Source organism: Euprymna scolopes, chromosome 15 (genome assembly GCF_053919585.1).
Source record: "Euprymna scolopes isolate OS-2025 chromosome 15, ASM5391958v1, whole genome shotgun sequence".
NCBI lineage: Eukaryota > Metazoa > Mollusca > Cephalopoda > Sepiida > Sepiolidae > Euprymna > Euprymna scolopes.
In genome coordinates, this window is record NC_136496.1 from 117,565,462 (window position 1) to 117,580,461 (window position 15,000).

General features: G+C 29.7%; 1 long non-coding RNA gene across 1 annotated transcript in view; it reads left to right on the forward strand.

Moving 5' to 3' along the window:
- The window catches only part of LOC145294093 (uncharacterized), a 135,843-nt gene that overhangs the window by 120,748 nt on the left and 95 nt on the right, over positions 1–15,000 (forward strand). Inside the window, exon 2 of the long non-coding RNA XR_013869819.1 lies at positions 14,794–15,000. This exon is cut by the window's right edge and continues 95 nt beyond it. This is a non-coding gene — a long non-coding RNA (uncharacterized LOC145294093). The remainder of the gene's footprint in view (positions 1–14,793) is intronic.

The following is a 15,000-nucleotide window of genomic DNA, read 5'->3' on the forward strand; positions in this document are numbered from 1 at the left end:
TTCCTACAAAAATTCTGATACACCTAGTTCATCAACGTTTCATCTTTATTTCAAGACTCAGGTGATTGAATTGAAGAAAATATAATGCCAATACAATATTTGAAAATATACTTATTGCGAAAAATTGTAAACTTGATATATATAACTTTTGTTTCATTTTCGCCTCTTCATCATCTCGTCGGAATATTATTTCCTTCATTCTCATATATATATATATATATATATATATATATATATATATATATATATATATATATATATATATATATATATATATGCTTTATTTCTCCTAGTTAACGGAAAGGAAAAAAAAAAAAAAAAAAAACATTTTAACAGAAAGAAGTATTATACAAGGGAAGCCACTCTGGTAATGTTTTATTGAGTTATCTTTCCTGATCATCACTTTTTAAAAAAATTATTATTCAGTTATTACTAGGGATTCTTTTCATTATTTTGACTCTCGGGTATTTATCAGTTAATATCTTATATGTTTTTAGATAGAGTGATGTGGTTCTCAATTGATTAACTGTGTCCAACTGTGTCAGATATATACTTGAGAGTCAAAACAATGATAAGAATATTCTCTTTTCACAGCCCTATAGGTACCTCAAACGCGCGCCACAGTTTAACCCCCCCCCACACACTATATGTAACACGATGTAACTGTAATTTAATTAAATATTATCATCCTAACTTTTTTTTTATCATTTAAAACAAGAAGCTTCAAATAAACTGCTAATATTTAAAAAAAAAGTTTACAGCATACAGAAATAATGAAAATGCGAGACAAAAATCGGGTTTACATTATCGACGCTTTAAAAACAACGTTCCTATGTAGTGACGTTTTTTAAGCCGTAGACTGTTTTAAAAAATCTAACAAAAATCAATAATTGTCATATTTTCCTGAAATTTTCGATATTTATTCATTATTAAATAAACTTATATAATAAAAGTAGGTTTCGTTAAATATATTAGAGGAAATATTTTTTAGGTATTCTACCCTCCATGTTACGAAAATTAAACAAAATGAATGTAGGTCGATAAAAATTTCAATATTTTTTAAAGCTGAAAAGATAAAATTATTAATATATATGTATATATATATATATATGTATATATATATATATATATATATGTATATATATATATATATATATATATATATATATATATATATATATATATATATATATATATATATATATATAATCCCGTTATTTCTTTTCACTTATCTTAAATTTGTAAATAAAATTGGACATAAAATCAATATGATTATGTTAAAAAAAAACTTTTTCTTGAGAATTTTTTTCTCGGTAATATATTTGTTTGAGCAGCAGCAGCAGCAGCAAAAAAAAAAAAATGATATTAATTTCAAATATTACACGATATGAAGTTTAAACAGATTTTTTAATATAAAAGCTTTCCAATAATAAAAAAATATATTCATATAATAGAATATATGACTCTTGAGTTAATAAAAATTTCAAAAGCAAAATCGACTAAAAATATTCGTTTGGATTTGATTATTTAAAATGACAGCATGTGATATTCAAAATTTGCGCCTTTTTTTCCAAAAAAAGTACGGAGGTCTGTAAGCAGCAATATCTTTAGATACATATATCAACAGAACAGAGTAACATTAATTTTATCGTCTGTGTAGTTCGCTATTAAAAACTATTTGTTTTACAAAAGGTAAGTCTTATATTGTTTTTATCCATTTTTTTATTGCATATTTTATTTATTCATTAATTTCTGCATAAATGCTCTTCCATAGAAATTGACCCAAGACTATAGTAAACACATGAAATGATGACGTCACTAGTTAATGCGTATAATGATAAGGTTTTCAACAATTGTTTGGAGATTCCTGCAGCCCTAGTTATTACAATTATTCAGAGAGAGAGAGAGAGAGAGAGAGAGAGAGAGAGAGAGAGAGAGAGAGAGAGAGAGAGAGAGAGAGAGAGAGAGAGAGAGAGAGAGAGAGGGTCCTTCAGTGGTTTAGCCGTTACGCACTTCGTCACGTGTTCAACTCGCCAGAGATAACTTCTGATTGGGCAAACCCAAAGAGAAGTTGATTGCTAACACCAATAAAACACTGAGTTTACAAACCAAAGATATTCAAAATCTCAAACCGCGAAGTGTCGCTGCTGCTGCTGCTGCTGCTGCTGCCAGTGACTTATCAGATAGTTAATACAATAATTGCTGATTTAACTTGGCATTTGTTAAGAGCCTGGCTACTATTATGGCCTTTTTGCCTTTTTTCTTACATGAAATTACAAAATACCAAGTACAGTGTCCAATTATTAAACATAATTAAATAAACAGACACGAAAATAATAATAAAAAAATACAGACTACAAAGTAAAGATTCCGATTCTTAAGTAAATAACTATAAGCTGAAGTTCTACATCTACTGGAGCATGCAGCGGTGGTTACCTTTGCTCTGCACCTGCTGCTGCTATACTCCCTTTTCTATTCTTGTTGCCTGCTTCCTCATAGTCTCATCAATAATTAAAGTTGAATACTCTTAAGATGTAGAAACATTAGAGTTGCTCCATTTTCAGGACACTGCATGTCCATATGCATTACAATCTATATATTATCAACAGATGAAAGTGGTGTACTTAAATATTTTGAAGTCAACAGTCGTAAAATATCCTGTGTCTTTTTCATCACTGAAATGGATTATCACCTCTTGTGAATAATGATGAAGTTACAAGTTCTTTCGTGCACTTATGAATCGGGAGTTTACTCCTTTTGAGTTTAGATTGTTTTTCTTGTATTTCTATTGTACTTGTAGCTGCAGTCTCCAGGTTTAACAAAGCTTCTGCCTGCTCTAAGTTTGGATTTGTTTTATAGACCAGTCATTCTCAACCGTTACTCCCATTATTGACCCCTCAGCTTTATGTATTTCTCTATTTACCTCTATTCCCAGACAAAAAAAAAAAAAAAATTCATAGTCATCATAAAGTGTCAGAAAAACAAGAAGGTCAAAAAAGCTCTTTATTATTTAGGACATAAGGTTTTGTTTAAAAATAGTATTATGCCTTCGTATCACAAAAATAAAGAAAATCAAACTTTTTCTAAATAGAAAATTATGAAATTAATTTGTATGAAAAAAAAAAATGAACAGAAACACTTGAAACATTATCAGTGGGAACATTATTGAGTCATTGAGTAAATCAATTTGTTTGTGCGAGGAGCCGTTTCTGACAATGTTGCTCTCATATAATCACTGGCTTTCAGGCGGTTTTTGGATTTTGTCTTTTTTGCTACTAAAAGTTCATCTTTTACTTGACTGTTGTCTTTTATTTCCGACAGTTTAGTAGCAAAGGGACTTATTCCATCTTTCTGTTAGAATCATGTGTTTTGAATAGTAGTCAGTGAGGTGATACTTGAAGATATTCAAATGGTCTGTGATGTCTTGATTTATCCCAGGTCACACTCTAAGACTTTCACTAATGACCTCATCCAAATTTGGGAAATTTGCAAAGTTGCTTTGGTGAACTCTCCGGCCACATGAGTCCAGCTTTTTCGAGATTGCTGTCATTTTTTTTTACTTGATTCAACAATGGTTACTAACGTTCATTTGAGCTGTTTGTTAACTTGGTTAAAATGGGTAAATATATCTGACAGATACCCCAAACAGACGATGAACTTAGGATCAGCAAAATTTTCACACAGCTTTGAATTCCGGTCATGTACAAGCAATTTTCACCCAAGTACGAAGCTCAAACACACGATTTAAAATAAATCCACATGAAAGCCACTACACATCAGTATGCAGTAAAAAATGGAATGCTCAGAGCCCATCCTATCACATAAAAAACTTTGAACAAACAGTACTTCAACCTTCAGGATCGAATGAAGTTCATAACCCTAACAACTTTTTGCAAAATAGTTTTCAGGAAGAGTTTTTGCAGCTAATGCATGTCTGTGAAGAAAAAATCGCTTGTTATTACATGGGGGGCATTTTGCTTCACGAGTTCAATTAAGTCTGATCTCACTCAAATCATAGCTGGAGCTCCGTTAGTACAGGTTGAGCCAACAAAGTACCACGTTTGATTGTTCTTGTCAAAGAAATCTTGTATTTTCTATATTTGTCATTTGCTGGAAAGATTGACAAAAGATAAATCAATTTGTTTTAGTCCTTTTTCATATATGTAACGCACAAAATCAAGAAGTTGTGAAAATTTTACTGCATCACAGGTTTAATCAAGTTGCTAATGTATTTTTACTAAGCTAAATTTGATTCGTTTAATTTACGACAAATACCTTGAGACATTTCACGAATACGCCGGTGGATTGTGTCATTAGAAACGGGAACGGCTTGAATCATCTGCTTTGCTTTAACCCCACATATGTTCAACCATGTCAAAGGCACAAGGTTCAATCAACTTCTCGGCAACGTCATGACGTTTTCTGGCATTTGCTATTCGCAACACTACATTGTAAGAAGCTACAAGCATTGCTTTCTTGTCAGATACAAAGCTCAGTTTTGGCAGTGTTCCTGCAGCCCTAAACCTAGCTCTCTTTGCCTCAAATGTATCTGATACATGGAAAGAATGCGAAGCTTACAGATGATGTTTCAGTAGTGAAGGTTTCAGTGGCCCATTTCAAAGAACTTCCAAGCACAATTTCCAAGCACAACCATCCACAACAACGAAGTCAATGCTATATAGATCCAGGTATGTACGTTTCTTAGATATGACACAATTTGAAAAGAAATAATCATTTTTTTAATTATCTGGCACTTCAATTATTTGCTCTCCACTATATAATTTTACCCCGTTAGGTGTAAATTTACCGCTGGTTAAGAACCTCTGCTATAAGCTTATTTGAAGCTAATTAATTAAACATGCTTAAAAAGGGATAATTTTCTTTTCACTTTGATTTTCTTGATCCTCATCAGAGTTTGGAGAAGTGTATCCCGATTTTACTTTATTATCATCATCAGTAGTAGAAGATGTAGAATCCAATTCTTAATAATGTTTTCCGTGCCATATTTTTGAAATTTAAATTTGAATCTGGAATTTAGTAAAGAAGACGCACACAAGTTTTTATTATTTAGATGAGATGAAAATCTTGTTTTTATTGATTCACTAAATTGTTAAACCGGTTATCCTCGTTTTCCTCTTCCGTATACATGATAAACACTAATAACATAATAAACACTGATAAGCATAATAAATATAATAAGCATAATAAACACTGATAAACTTAATAAAAATAATAAACATAATAAACATAATAAACATAAAAATACAAATAAGCATAACAAACAAACTAAACACTAATAAATATAACAAACATAATAAACACTAATAAGAACAATAAACATAATAAACACTAATGAACATAATAAACATAATAAACACTAATAATATAATAAACATAATAAGCACTAATAAAATAATAATATAATAAACATAATAAGCACTAATAAAATAATAATATAATAAACATAATATAATAAACATAATAAACACTAATAACATAATACAAACTTATAAACATAATAAACACTAATCACATAATAAACACTAATGAACATAGTAAACACTAATAACATAATGCAAAATAATAAACATAATAAGAACTAATCACATAATAAACACTAATAAACCTAATATACATTAATAACGCGATAAACACTAATAACATAATAAACACTAACAAACATAATAAACATAATAAACATAATAAACATAATAAATACTAATAAAAATAATTAACACAATAAACACTAATAAAAATAATAAACATAATAAACACTAATAACATAATAAAAACTAATAAACATAATAAATATAACAAGCATAATAAACACTAATAAACTTAATCATAATAATAAACATAATAAACATAATAAACATAAAAAGACTAATAAACATAAAAAACATAATAAACACTAATAACCATAATAAACAGTAATAACATAATAAACGCTAATAACCATAATAAACATAATAAACTTCATAAACACTAATAACATAATAAACACAAATAAACATAATAAAAATAATAAACACTAATAAATATAATAAACATAATAAACATAGTAAACATAATAAACATAATAAACACAAATAAACAAAATGACCATAATAAACACTAATAAACAGAATAAACATAATAAACAGTAATAAACATAATAGATATAATAAACACTAATAAACATAATAAACATAATAAACACTATTAAATTTAATAAACATAATAAACATAATAAACTTAATAAACAACAATAACATAATAAACATAATAAACACTAATAACATAATAAACCCTAATAAACATAATAAGCACTATTAAATGTAATAAACATAATACACAAAATAAATACTAATAAACATAATAAACACGTATAAGCATAATAAACATAATAAAAATAATAAACTCTAATTAACATAATAAACATAATAAACATTTATTAGATAATGAAAACTAATAAGCATAATAAACTTAATAAACACTAATAACATAATAAACCCTAATAAATATTATTAACATAATAAACACTAATAACATAATAAACATTAATAATGTAATAAACACTAATAAACATAATAAACACTAATAATCATAATGAACATAAAAACATAATAAACATAATAAGCATAATAAAATAATGATATAATAAACATAATATAATAAACATAATAAACACTAATAACATAATACAAACTTTTAAACATAATAATTACGAATCACATAATAAACACTAATCACACGATAAACACTAATAAGCAAAATAAACACTAATAACATAATAAACACTAATAAGCATAATAAACACTAATAAACATAATAAACACTTATGAAAATAATAAACACTAATAACATAATGCAAAATTATGAAGATAATAAGCACTAATGACATAATAAACACTAATAAACCTAATATACATTAATAACGTAATAAACACTAATAACATAATAAACAATAATAAACATAATAAATATAATGAACATAATAAACACCAATAAACATAATTAACACAATAAGCACTAATAAACATAATAAACATAATAAAAACTAACACCATAATAAAAACTAATGAACATAATAAACATAATAAACATAAACACTGATAAACATAAAAACATAATAAAAACTTATAAACATAATAAACATAATAAACATAATGAAAACTTATAAACATAATAAGCATAATAAAAACTTATAAACATAATAAACATAATAAACATAATAAACATAATGAAAACTTATAAACATAATAAGTATAATAAAAACTTATAAACATTATAAACATAATAAACATAATGAAAACTTATAAACATAATAAGCATAATAAAAACTTATAAACATAATAAACATAATAAACATAATGAAAACTTATAAACATAATAAGCATAATAAAAACTTATAAACATAATAAACATAATAAACACTATTAAATGTAATAAACATGATAAACATAATAAACATAAAAAACTCTAATCAAAATAATAAACATAATAAACACTTATTAGATAATGAAAACTAATAAGCATAATAAAGATAATAAACTTAATAAACACTACTAAACATAATAAACATAATAAGCACTAATACAATTATAATCTAATAAACATAATATAATAAAGATAATAAACACTAATAACATAATACAAACTTATAAATATAATAAACACTAATCACATAATAAACACTAATGAACATAGTAAACACTAATAATATAATAAACACTAGTAGCATAATAAACACTAATACACATAATAAACACTAATGAACATAATAAACACTAATAACATAATGCAAACTAATAAACATAATAAGCACTAATCACATAATAAACACTAATAACTTAATATACACTAATAACGTAATAAACACTAATAAAATAATAAAGACTCTCTTTGTCTGTAGATCATTAACTTTGCAGCGACTTCATTGTTTGCACATTTTAATTCCGTTAATTCGTCAAATTTTTCAATTAATGAACATTTCAGTACTAAATTCGTAAGCATTCAGAATGGCGACGGCGAATAGATGCTTTTTTTTTTTTTTTTTTTTTTTTTTTTTACAGACTTTATTAGCATTCACATTTCAGATACGTTCTTTGGGAAATATATTTTTCCGATTCCTTTTTCTGGTTGGTTTTAAAGTTCAATATTATCTTTGAAAACAAAACAAAAATTAAAATTGTATATATTCTCATAGGATAACGACAAGTAATGAATAATAATAATAATAATAATAATAATAATAATAATAATAATAATAATAATAATAACAACAACAACAACAACAACAACAACAACAACAAAATGACATTGCCAATGACGTAGATTGTATCTAAAAACAAAAACAAACTTTAAAAACTCATTATGGTTTTCTCTTTCATTTGTATTTAAATACGTTTCAATTACAATTTTTCAGTCCGGTTCTTTTTTTACACTAGTTTTAGCGTCCAAAATTATATACTTAGGCACAAAAAAGGGCAAACATCCGGGCGTGTACAACCTCATAAGTCGGTAATCGGTGAACATTTTTTGCAGTGCAAGATCTGCACTGGATAGAACTTTATCTTACACAGAGCACACTCGAAATCCACTTAAAAATTCTCGAGGTAGTATCTGTTAATTTACGCCAACCGTCTCTGTGTAAACAGACGAAACATACCAATAATTTGGAACTTATGGGTGTTCGTTAAGATTGTTCCCTTTTCTCCTTTCCCCCATACTAATTTTTTTCCTAACCTAGTAATTTATGGTCTTTTAACCACGGTTTTAAACGACGTTGCCCCCTCCACCCGTTGCCGACGTTCATTTTGAAAAGAGTCGACCGAGAGTTTTTTTCTACCCTAACCTCTTATTTACCCCCTTTTGTCTAATTTATATTTTTTTAACATTGAATTAGAACTAAGAAATTTTATTTTAGAAATGTATTTTAGTTTATTTTCGATGTCAAAATTTATCTTCTTTAATAGTATATAGTTAAACTATATATAAAAAAACTCGACAATTGATAATTGATAGCACTACGCCCAATATTATTTAAATGTTTCACAAAATATATTTGCAAAAACAATCAATAAGACTAAAAATATCCCCCCCAAATAATCAAACGTTGAGTCTTTGCATATTTTTCTCTTACTCTTTTTTAAAAGTATTTTGCTAATTTTCATTTATTTTCCAAAAAATCAGCTAATAAACCATTCATTTCTTCGCCCACTCAATTTTTTGATATACGTAGCTCAACCGTCTGTGGTGGTCGAATTAAACGGTTAAAATAGAGCTAAGTTGGAGCTTTGGTTGTGTGAACAGTTCCGGGCAATTCTTGATTGTTTTGCTGACTCCATTTGTTTGGGCGATGAGGCTACCCTAAAAAAAAAAAGAAAAGAAAAATGACTTCATTTGGCGGATTTGGGATTGATAATAATATTTAATAATGGTATTATTTTACGAAAGAAAACAATTAGTTTAAGGAGAATAGTATTAACGTTTGTTTTGGCTGAACTTGGAAAGCAGTATCTGACCCGGATGTTAATTTACAAGGATAGCCGACCTGGAAACAAATTTGATGAAAATTTACTTCGATACGCGAATATGCACAGAACCAAACAGAAGAGAGGGTATATGTCATCGCGACCCCTGATTAACCGGTTGAGATTCGGGAAAGCTTCAGTCTTCACTCCCTACTCATCTACCGATATATAATCTTATTCAAGGGCGATTTCAGTTAGTTGAGATTCCAGGCCAGTTGAGTACATTTGAGGTCAGTCTCCAAAAACGTCTCTGAGCGCGTCTAAATCGAGATTCTGCTTTTAATATCTCTCACTCGCAAAGTGAAAAACATTTTCGCCACATATCGTATTTTGCATAAACAAAGCAAAGAATAGTTTGTATGCGAAAAAGAATCCACTGCTGACAAGATTACTGCAACACAGGCTTTCACTGTTCGTGATGCATAGAAAAAAAATAAGGAAAAAATATCAGATTCACGTAATTGTAACGACGGTTACAATGCATGTAAATTGAATTTGGAATTATGGATAACCGTTCTCAAGGTGAAAGCGCCCTCGGTTGCAGATGATGCGACACCTGTTGAACTGTGAACTCTGAGTGGTATTTTATTAGAACTTTGTAGTTTCTACTTACTTGCCTCCCCACAAGAGCAGAGTTAGACACCAAGGTCGGTTTTTAATGTTGGGGAAGAAACAAAAATAATAATTGTCTCAGTCGTGAAGGATTTCCCATCTACTAACCGAGAACAAAAAATTGAAGTGTAGCACCAGAACAGATACTACACTTTGATCTTGGCCTGAAGTTTCTGTTAATATAATTTTTATAAAAAAGAATACCAACGACTGGAGTTTTTTTTTTACTTATTGTTTCTGCGAAGGAATTTTCATTGCTACCAGACGATCAAATTGAGTTCTTTTTCAGGAATTTTCTATCAGCATAGGTATATAGTGAGCCGTTTAAATTCGCTTTTTCTAGATCAAACACACAGACACAAGAAAAGCGGTGTGCAGTGGCACGCACGCATGGAGTGGGGCATGCGCAAACATGACATGACTTTGATACGTATGCATTTCCTGTGACCTCTGACATAGCCTTCCGTTCCCTTCTCTTCTTTCTCTCTTTCGCTTGGCACCAAGCAATGCACATGTATAAACCTGCGCGTTGCATAAGCATGATATCGGAGAGCAGCAAAGAGACTTGTGATGTAAGTCGATTGATCCTTCACAAACTTTAATGCCAACTAAAAACAATGGAACATAATGTCTTACCAAGAACAATCAATTATTCATAAAATCCAACGATACTATTGTGTTATATAGTTGTTTCATTAAAGAGTCTTAGAGAGAGACTATTATAAGTGATGCTTTTTCTTGTGAGAGTTCTTATTAGTAATGATATGAGTCTTAGTGAGAGTTCTTGTCTTATTACATATGATGTTGTATCTTAGAGAGAGATGTGTATGTAATGACATTTTATAACAGACATATAATAACAATACAATTTACCTTTTTGTAGAAATCACAAACACAAAGATGAGCTTTATCCAAAACACATGATGGATTTATTTAATACGACCGGTCGGGATTTCCTCATTAAGAACTCAAAGTTTCACATCTTAGTTTCTGAAGTGACGTCTCGCTTCAGACGTCTGACTGTCTCTCCTGACTGTCTCTCTGACTGTCTCTGACTGTCTCTGACTCTCTCTCGACCAACTAACTCCCACCTGCTATATTGAGAACTCCATGCATCCCGGCCACGTGAGCAAAATTCACGTGTCTCAACATGCGCGACTTTGCACGTTTTCGACATTGATTTCCCAATAACCTATTTTCCTTGTGTTGTTTCCACAAAGGAATTTAACCTACATATCTAATTTATTTAACTCATATTTTATTATCCACATTCTTTTAACAATTGAATAGTTTATTTATTATTTATTTCATCCGAATTAACAATTTACTGGACATTCCATTTAAACCTATTGTTCTTTAAAACTTATGTCCAGGGTTCGATTTCTGCTTTCTCTTATTTTCATTTTAACTAATCTCTCTATTTTTATACTTACATGAACAGGGGACAGCCCTTATCATGTAACATCCCTCCCTTCCATATTTCACAAAAAAAAAAAATGTATGCATTTCTAATTTTAGTACATTTTTTATTTTTACATCTACACAACCACACGGCTAGAAAGATCAGGCTAAAAAAACACACAAAAAAAATCTCTTTCAGTCAGCCCTTCACGGCCGACTTCACAATTATTTATTTTTTTATAAGATCAGGACCTTTCTGATCTTTGTGGCATTTACTCTTTGGGTGTAGGATATTTACCTATGATACACATCAGCTATTTTCCAGCCACCCATATGCCGCAGACTAGAGGTTTTCACCTTTCTCGAAATGGACGACTTCCTTCGTCTCAAAAGTGTTCTGATCTCTCTTTCCGCATGGTTAGTCTTATCAAGTATGGCTTTGTTTTTTTTTTTTTTTATTCTATAACTATCTCATACGGGACATACCAAAGCTCATATACTTAAATCTTTGTGGTTGGCTTCAGAAGTTTAAGATATACCTTTTTTTCTCTCATACGGATTCACTCGGATTTCCTTGCTTGGATTCTTGAAACTTCGACGAGGATTTAGAAATATCACCCCTAACTAACTAACACGTTTCCTGCGACCAACAACTTAATTGCGCCTAAATTCTATCTAATTGCCCGATTTTTTTGTGATTTTTCTTTTCTCTCACCAGGGCTTCCAAGATCCAGCAGATATATCCCACATTCATGCTTCTCTAAAAAAAAAATACAAGGTTATATCTTTCTTACGTAATCTACGGCATATTTTTGCCTGTCTCTTACTTCATTAAGCTATATGTGATTGCCTCGGGACTACCTCTCATCGGTTTACTGGTCCCCTTAAGAATTTTCGTATTCTTTCCAACGCCTGTTTATAAACTAAGCCAAGACTTATTTACTACTTTGCTTGGAGTCGTTTACGTGCAACCAGCTTATTTTAAGCACTTAATTAACCAGGTTCCCAAATTTTTCGTATAGGGGCACTTCTTGTGCTTATCAATCCCTACCAAGTCACTTTTCTTGGAGAAAAATTTTTAGGATCTCTAAAAAAAAACAACAAAACCAAATGCTAAAACAAAACACCTTTCTTATGGCATATCACATCTAAAAACTCTCCAAATACCCGTTTACGTAATTTTAATTCTTGTCCCCCTTCTAAAATTCTAACTGAATCTGTAAGCCAACCATACGTCTTAACTTATTTTCTACTAGATCATTTTAATCTAATGTATATTTACGAATAACTTTGAATTCTTGCTGTGAAAATCATAACATTACATACATAAGACAATTTACAATATTTGTTCAACATCATAAAAACATTTTCAAAAAAAAAAAAAATAATAATACCTTAATACATTTAAACATTTTGCAACAGTTATAACTTTTTTTTTTCAACAACAACAAAAAAAATCATCTGTAACAAACAACAATTCAACAGTCTGTCCAAAACAATTGTCCCTCTCTTTTTTTTTTCAAAAACAAAATAAATGAACACAAAAAAGCCGAAAAGTTCACTATGAACTCAAAATGCATTTCCAACAATTTACACCTGTCTCAGAAAGTACATGCGACCTTTGAAAAATTCCTGTTTTGACAGATTAAATTCAACAATTCGTCCAAACGATTTCATATTGACACACATTTTCTAATGGCACTTCTACAAATTTCAAAACAATAATAGATTACACAATCTCTGCATTCGCGTGTATGTGTGTGTGTGTTTTTTAACAGGCCAATTCATTTATCAATGAATTACGTTTGGTGACTTGTTTACTATTTTTTTCATTACTACGAATTTCTTTTTACGGCATATCGGCCTTTTCTTCTTTTTCTTTTTAATATTTCTTGTATCTTTTGTTCTCTGTGTGCGTGTATGTTCAAATTTTTTTTTTTCATTTTTTTTTCTTCGCATTTCTGTGATCGTGTAATTTTTTTCTTTTTCCGTGGTATTATTTATTTATTATTATTATTTTTTAATTATGTTGGACCCTTTTAAAACGTTGTGTTTCTTTTTCTTTTTCGAATTCTGTGATCGTGTGATTTTTTTCTTTTTCCGTGGTATTATTTATTTATTTTTTTAAATTATGTTGGACCCCTTTAAAACGTTGTGTTTCTTTTTTTCTTTTTTTTTTCGTGGTATCGACCCCAGGTTCGGTTTCTGCATCGCTGATGCAAAAGGTTCACGAACACCAAATTGTGAGTTGTTATATAGTTGTTTCATTAAAGAGTCTTAGAGAGAGACTATTATAAGTGATGCTTTTTCTTGTGAGAGTTCTTATTAGTAATGATATGAGTCTTAGTGAGAGTTCTTGTCTTATTACATATAATGTTGTATCTTAGAGAGAGATGTGTATGTAATGACATTTTATAACAGACATATAATAACAATACAATTTACCTTTTTGTAGAAATCACAAACATAAAGATGAGCTTTATCCAAAACACATGATGGATTTATTTAATACGACCGGTCGGGATTTCCTCATTAAGAACTCAAAGTTTCACATCTTAGTTTCTGAAGTGACGTCTCGCTTCAGACGTCTGACTGTCTCTCCTGACTGTCTCTCTGACTGTCTCTGACTGTCTCTGACTCTCTCTCGACCAACTAACTCCCACCTGCTATATTGAGAACTCCATGCATCCCGGCCACGTGAGCAAAATTCACGTGTCTCAACATGCGCGACTTTGCACGTTTTCGACATTGATTTCCCAATAACCTATTTTCCTTGTGTTGTTTCCACAAAGGAATTTAACCTACATATCTAATTTATTTAACTCATATTTTATTATCCACATTCTTTTAACAATTGAATAGTTTATTTATTATTTATTTCATCCGAATTAACAATTTACTGGACATTCCATTTAAACCTATTGTTCTTTAAAACTTATGTCCAGGGTTCGATTTCTGCTTTCTCTTATTTTCATTTTAACTAATCTCTCTATTTTTATACTTACATGAACAGGGGACAGCCCTTATCATGTAACAATTGAACTTTTATCAACATTCAGTTACACACATTTTCACACAATGAAACTTGCAGTTTATCTTCACCTGTTCGTGTACACCAACAACTGTTTTCATGTTATCTTGCTTGTATGAATAAATGTTTCTTGTATATTTTTGTAACTCGGTATTTGGTTATAATTAATTACGTTCGGAGTTATTGAACACGTTCTTACTTTTTTTACCGATCGGTATACTCCTATCCCAACAGGTATGTTTACCTCGACGCTGGAGAGAAGGCTGTGACCCGCGGATCAACAGTATCAAACATAACGTGGCATGAGCTGCACCTGTCTCCCTGGATTGACGGCTTTTTCTTGTTGACACGGAATAACCAGAAACCCTCGTCAAATCTGTCTCCGTGTACACGATCAGGCAAAATTGTCGTGCTATGAAAGTTGCTCTGGGTAATCAGAAT